Genomic DNA, 6,235 nt, shown 5'->3' with positions numbered 1-6,235 from the left:
TTTTACTCTTGAACATCCAACTCAAGGTCTTCCTTTCAATCAACTCCCAATCAAGTTATGGAACTACTCGCTCATTATGAATGTAAACTTCGCAAAATAAGAAAGGGAAATAAGGAAAGACATGATAGATAATAATCAAAAGGATAAAAAAAAATAAAAATAGTTCTTGTATTAATAAATTCAAAAGATAATCCAATAGTAACTCTTAAAAAATTGAGGATATAAAAGAGTAAATGACAAGTAAGGAAAACAAACTAGAATGATGAAGTCTTGACGTAGGTAATAACTCTTCTCAATATCCCAGTTCGAAAAGCAATAAAATCAAAATCCTAAGAACTATGAATGTGTAGAGAGAAAACCTAGAGGAGGAGTAAAATCAGATCTAAAACTAAAATTATGCGGAATGAATATTCTCTCTGGTCTCTGCATGTTCCCTGGCTCTAATCTTCTTTTCTGGGCCGAAAACTGGGTCAAAACAGGGCCTAAAATCTCCCCCAGTGAATTCTGCAGATCACACACGTCACGCGATTGCATCATCCACGCGTCCACGTCATCCAGCGTCTTGCCTTGCCACGCGTGCGCGTCGTCCATGCCTTCGCGTCACTTGTGCAGTTTCCATTCCATGCGTTCGCGTCAGGCACGCGGGCGCGTCACTGCAATTTCCTCTATTTCGTGCGGTCGCGTGAGTCATGCATCCGCGTCACTTCTCGCTGGTCATCTCCTCAATTTCTTGTGTTCCTTCAATTTTTGCAAGCTTCCTTTCCAATCTCCAAGTCATTCATGCCCTATAAAGCCTGAGACACTTAACACACAGATCACGGCATCGAATGGAATAAAGGAGAATTAAAATACATAATTAAAAGTCTCTAGGAAGCAGTTTTCAACCATGGGGTAATTTTGGAAAGGAATTGTAAATACATGCTAATTTAATGAATAAGTGGGTAATGATTTGATAAAACCACACAATTAAACACAATATAAACCATAAAATAATGGTTTATCACGCAGCATTGGTGCTTGTTTTCTTGGCCCTTTTGGTGCGCGCAACAATGCTCCCTGGTTGTGGCAATATAGCGCTCAGCTCTCCCCAATAGCGTAGCATTGATGCTTCAAGATTGAGGTTCCAGGTTCAAGCCTTGGTGGAGGCATTTCAGCTCAAATTTTGGAGAATAACTAAAGAGTAGTGCTCCTCAAGCTCCCTGGTTCAAATCCTAGTGAAGCCAAATTGGCTTAGTTTCCTTGCTTTTTCTTTGGGAGAGAGTACGACAATGATCTCCAAGAGAGCGCTGTGCTCTCCTTGAGAGCGCTACTTTGCTTTGGAGTGAGGCTCCAGCTTCGAACCTCGGTGGAAGCATTGGCTGATTTTTTTGCTTGTTTTTATCCCTTAAAGATGCATTTCACTCGTGCCTCAATTTCATGCCAAATATGGATTGCTATATATTGTTGGAAAGCTCTAAATGTCAGATTTCCAACGCAACTGAAAGCACATTAATCGGATGTCTGTAGCTCAAGCTATAGCCCTTTGAAAGAGGCATGGTCATGTTGTGAGCGCCCAGATTTTAACTTAGCGAAAATTTTGCTTCCAAGCTCATTTTTGCATCACGATAATGCTCTGCTCTTGGCAAGAGCGGAGCTTTGTGTGCTGATTGCCAATCTCCTTTAATTTGGTCATGGGCCACACTTTTAAAAGCATGGCCTAAGCCTCCAAAGTGTGCTCCAACTTCAAAGTGTGTCCCAAAACTCTTTTTTTCTCCTTTTTAGCTTATTTTGTGCTTTCTGCTTCTTTTTCTTCTTATTTCCTACAAAATTTATAAAATCAAAAGATTAAAGAAATATACCATTTAAGTACAATAGCATTTATTATTCAAGCACAAATCATCAATTTCTTGTATGAATAAGCATAGAAAAACATGACATGGTGACATGTCATCAAGATCCATTGATCCTTTTGCGTCTGTCACTACGCCCAACACTCGCGAGTTTGAAGCTCGTCACAGTCATCCCTTCTCAGATCCTACTCGGAATACCACAGACAAGGTTTAGACTTTCTGAATCTCAAGAATGGCCGCCAATAATTCTAGTCTATACCACGAAGGTTCCAATCTTAGATTAGAAACCCAAGAAATACACATTCAAGCTTGTTTGCATGTAGAACGGAAGTGGTTGTTAGGCACGCGTTCATAGGTTAGAATGGTGATGAGTGTCATGGATCATCACATTCATCAAGTTGAAGAACGAGTGTATATCTTAGAGAAGAAGTAGGCATGAATTGAATAGAAAACAGTAGTACTTTGCATTAATTCATGAGGAATAGCAGAGCTCCACACCTTAATCTATGGGGTGTAGAAACTCCACCGTTGAAAATACATAAGAACAAGAAGTCTAGGCATGGTCGTGAGGCCAGCCTCAAATGTGAACATATAAGTTCCAAAGATGAAAAGTATGAAAATACAATAGCAAGAGGTCCTATTTATGATACTAGTAGCCTAGGATTTACAGAAATAAGTAATTAATGCAGAAATCTTCTTCCGGGCCCACTTGGTGTGTGCTTGGACTGAGCATTGAAGCTTTCACATCTAGAGACTTTTCTTGGAGTTAAATGCCAGCTTTTGTGCCAGTTTGGGCGTTTAACTCCAGCTTTTATGCCAGTTCTGGCGTTTTGACGCCAGAATTTTTATGCTGACTTGGAACGCCATTTTGGGCCATCAAATCTCAGGCAAAGTATAGACTATTACATATTGCTGGAAAGCCCAGGATGTCTACTTTCCAACGCAATTGAGAGCGCACCAATTGGGCTTCTATAGCTCTAGAAAATCAACTTCGAGTGCAGGGAGGTCAGAATCCAACAGCATCTGCAGTCCTTTTTCAGCCTCTGAAAAAGATTTTTGCTCAGGTCCCTCAATTTCAGCCAGAAAATACCTGAAATCACAGAAAAACACACAAACTCATAGTAAAGTCTAGAAATGTGATTTTTATTTAAAATCTAATAAAAATATAATAAAAACTAACTAAAACATACTAAAAACATACTAAAAACAATGCCAAAAAGCGTATAAATAATCCGCTCATCATGGCTCATGACAGTCATGTGAGTAATTTCTTCAACACCTTTGCTTTTATTCTGAAATATCCTTCTGTTCCTTTCTAGCCAGATATTCCAAACGATCGCACAAAAACATCTCAATCGTTGCTCTCTATCCTCCCTACTCCTCGACTCCTCTATCCAACACAGAAAATGTTCTTTCATTGTGCCTGAAATAGACCATTATTGGCCAAACATTGATATTCAAGCACTCCATACCTGCCAAGCAAACTCACAGCATAGAAACAAGTGTTGCACATGTTCCACATCTCTATTACATAAAACACAGACGTTATCTTGCTGGTTAATGATCCCAAACCGGCTTAACCATTCTTTTGTATTCACCCTACCTATCAGGACAAACCAAGTAAAACCTGGCTGTAACTTGTAACCTCCTCTGGGAGTATCGCCTCCTGCAAAACCTGAACAAATGAGTTAGTTGAATAAACTCCTAGTTTATCATATTTCCATACCACCCTATCCTCTCTGTTAATTACTAGTTTCACAGGTCTCAATGCCTCATGTAATTGACCCAATAGTCCCAACTCCCATTGAAAGAGCTCTCTCCTCCATTGAAAGTTCCAGATCCACTCTAACCCGTCCCAAAACCCACGATCCCCTATGATAGATCCACATTGGTTTGAAACAGAGAAAAGCCTGGGGAACCGATCTTTTAGAGACCCATAAAGCAACCATATATCCTCCTAGAATCGAGTACTCCGCCCATCACCAATCTCCATGGACAAGCTTGTAACCATCTTCTCCCTGATACGGTTATTCGTTATTTGTAACTGGAAGATATCCTTCCACGAGCGTCCTCTAGAAGGTAGCATTTGAGTTGACAGTAGCTCATTTGGATTCAGATTATAACAAGAACAAACCACCTTCTTCCACAACGGGCAATCTTCCTTTGCAAACTGCCACCACCACTTAAACAACATAGCTATGTTACGAACCATAGCATCTCCAACTCCCAAACTGCCTAGTTTTTTAGGAGTTTGTACCATTTCCCATCTTACTAATTCCATTCCATTACTACCATCCTCCTTACTCCACAAGAACCTTCTTTGTAGTGAAATCAATTTCTCAACAACAGCTCTCGGCAGCTTGAACAAACTCAAATAGTACACTGGTAGACTATTTAAAACTGATTTAATCAGCATCATCTTCCCAGCTTTATTTAGTACTTTAGCTTTCCATAGACTGAGCTTCTCCTCCACTTTGTCTATTATAGGGTTCCAGGTCTTCACCAACCTAAGATTTGCACCTAAGGGAATACCCAAGTATTTGACTGGAAGTGAATCACCCCTTACAACCCAACAATTGGCACATACTCTGGATCCACTGATCATCGCAATTTATCGAAATCAAGCTCGACTTATCAAAATTAATGCTGAGCCTTGACATCAACTCAAAGCATCTCAATAGTCGCTTGTAGTTCCTAATTATTTCCTCCTCTGGTGGGTAAAACAGAATTGTGTCATCAGCAAACTGAAGATGTGACAGCTCTATACAATCTCTCCCAATCAACAATGGTGATATATGTCCATTCTTGACTGCCTCTCCCACCAGTCGGTGTAGTACATCCACAACCAGTACAAATCAGAAGGGAGAAAGCGGGTCACCTTATCTCAGGCCTCTTTCCATTTGAACGGCTTGGATGGCGACCCATTTATCAGAATCGACATAGATGCTGTGGTCACACACTCCATAACCCACGATCTCCATCTATTGCCAAACCCCGTCTTTTGCAATACAATGTCCACAAAGATCCACTTGAGTCTATCATATGCTCTTTGGAAGTCAAGCTTGATTACTGCTGCCTCCTTTTTTCTCAGTTTAAGCTAGTTTACAGTTTCAAAAGCGATAAGTGCTCCATCATGAATTTTCCTTCCTTTTACAAATGCACTCTAAGTTTTCCCTACTAATGCTGGCATCACTGATCTCATTCTTCTAACTAAAACCTTGGAGATAACCTTGTATACGCACACAACCATGTTGATAAGTCGCAAATCTTTAATCACCCGTGCCCCAATGAACTTAGGTGCCAACGCCACCCAAGTGATGTTGGAGTCCGCCGGCAACCTTGATGTCTGAAAGAACCCCATCACTGCAGCCGTGAATTTAGACCCAATATCACCTCAACACCTCTTAATAAAATTCATGTTGTACCCGTCACAACCTGGTGCCTTAGAAGACTCACAGTCTCACACATCCTCTCTAATTTCCTCAACTGTTGGCATTGCCTCCAGATTTACAGAGTCTTCCTGCTCTATCCTGCTCACCAGACCGTCTTTAAAGCCGACTATAGGAGACTTCTCTTGGTGATACAATTCTTTGTAGTACTCACTAATAGCAATTTTTATTCTAGCTTGATTTCGGACCAGTCTGCCGTTAATTAACAGTGTATCAATCCTATTATTCCTCCTTCTTGCTGAAGCTATGTTGTGGAAGTATCGTGTATTTTTGTCCATCTCCTTTGCTTGTCGAGACTGAGACATCTGTTTCTAATGAACTTCTTTTCTGACATACCACCTCTCACAGCAGGTAGCCAGCACCTTCTTTCTAGCCTCCATCGTTCCATCATACACCCCATTGCTTACCAAATCATCCACCTTCTTGATTTCTTCCTCAAACTTCGTAATCTTCTTGTCCATATCCCCAAAATTAGCCTTATGCCACGTCCCTAATGGAATCGTCAAAGCCTTCAACTTGTCTGTGAATTATATCTCCCCCAAACCTCTCCACTCCTCCTTAACCATTCTAAGGAAGCCTTCATGTGTAAACCAAGAATCTAAACTTCGGAACGGCCTTGGACCTCCCCTCTACTTCATGGCTTCTAAAATTACAGGACAGTGATCTGACAAACCCCTTGGGCCACCGCATATCCAAGTCTCAGGAAACTCCTCTAACCACTCCAAACTAGCCAAAGCTCTATCTATACGATTGTAAGACTGTCCCCGAAATCATGTGAACTTGCGATCTGTGAGCGGCAAATCCGCTAGATGCATATCTTCTACCCAACTCTTGAACTCTACCGCCGACCTAGGTAGAACATCAGTACCTTGCCTTCCATCCACATGCACTATTTCATTAAAGTCTCAAATATAGTAACTCGGAACCTGACATAACCCTGTCATGTAACTTAACTCC

Source organism: Arachis ipaensis, chromosome B05, assembly GCF_000816755.2.
Source record: "Arachis ipaensis cultivar K30076 chromosome B05, Araip1.1, whole genome shotgun sequence".
In the NCBI taxonomy this organism is placed as follows: Eukaryota; Viridiplantae; Streptophyta; class Magnoliopsida; order Fabales; family Fabaceae; genus Arachis; species Arachis ipaensis.
This window is presented reverse-complemented; position numbering follows the sequence as displayed.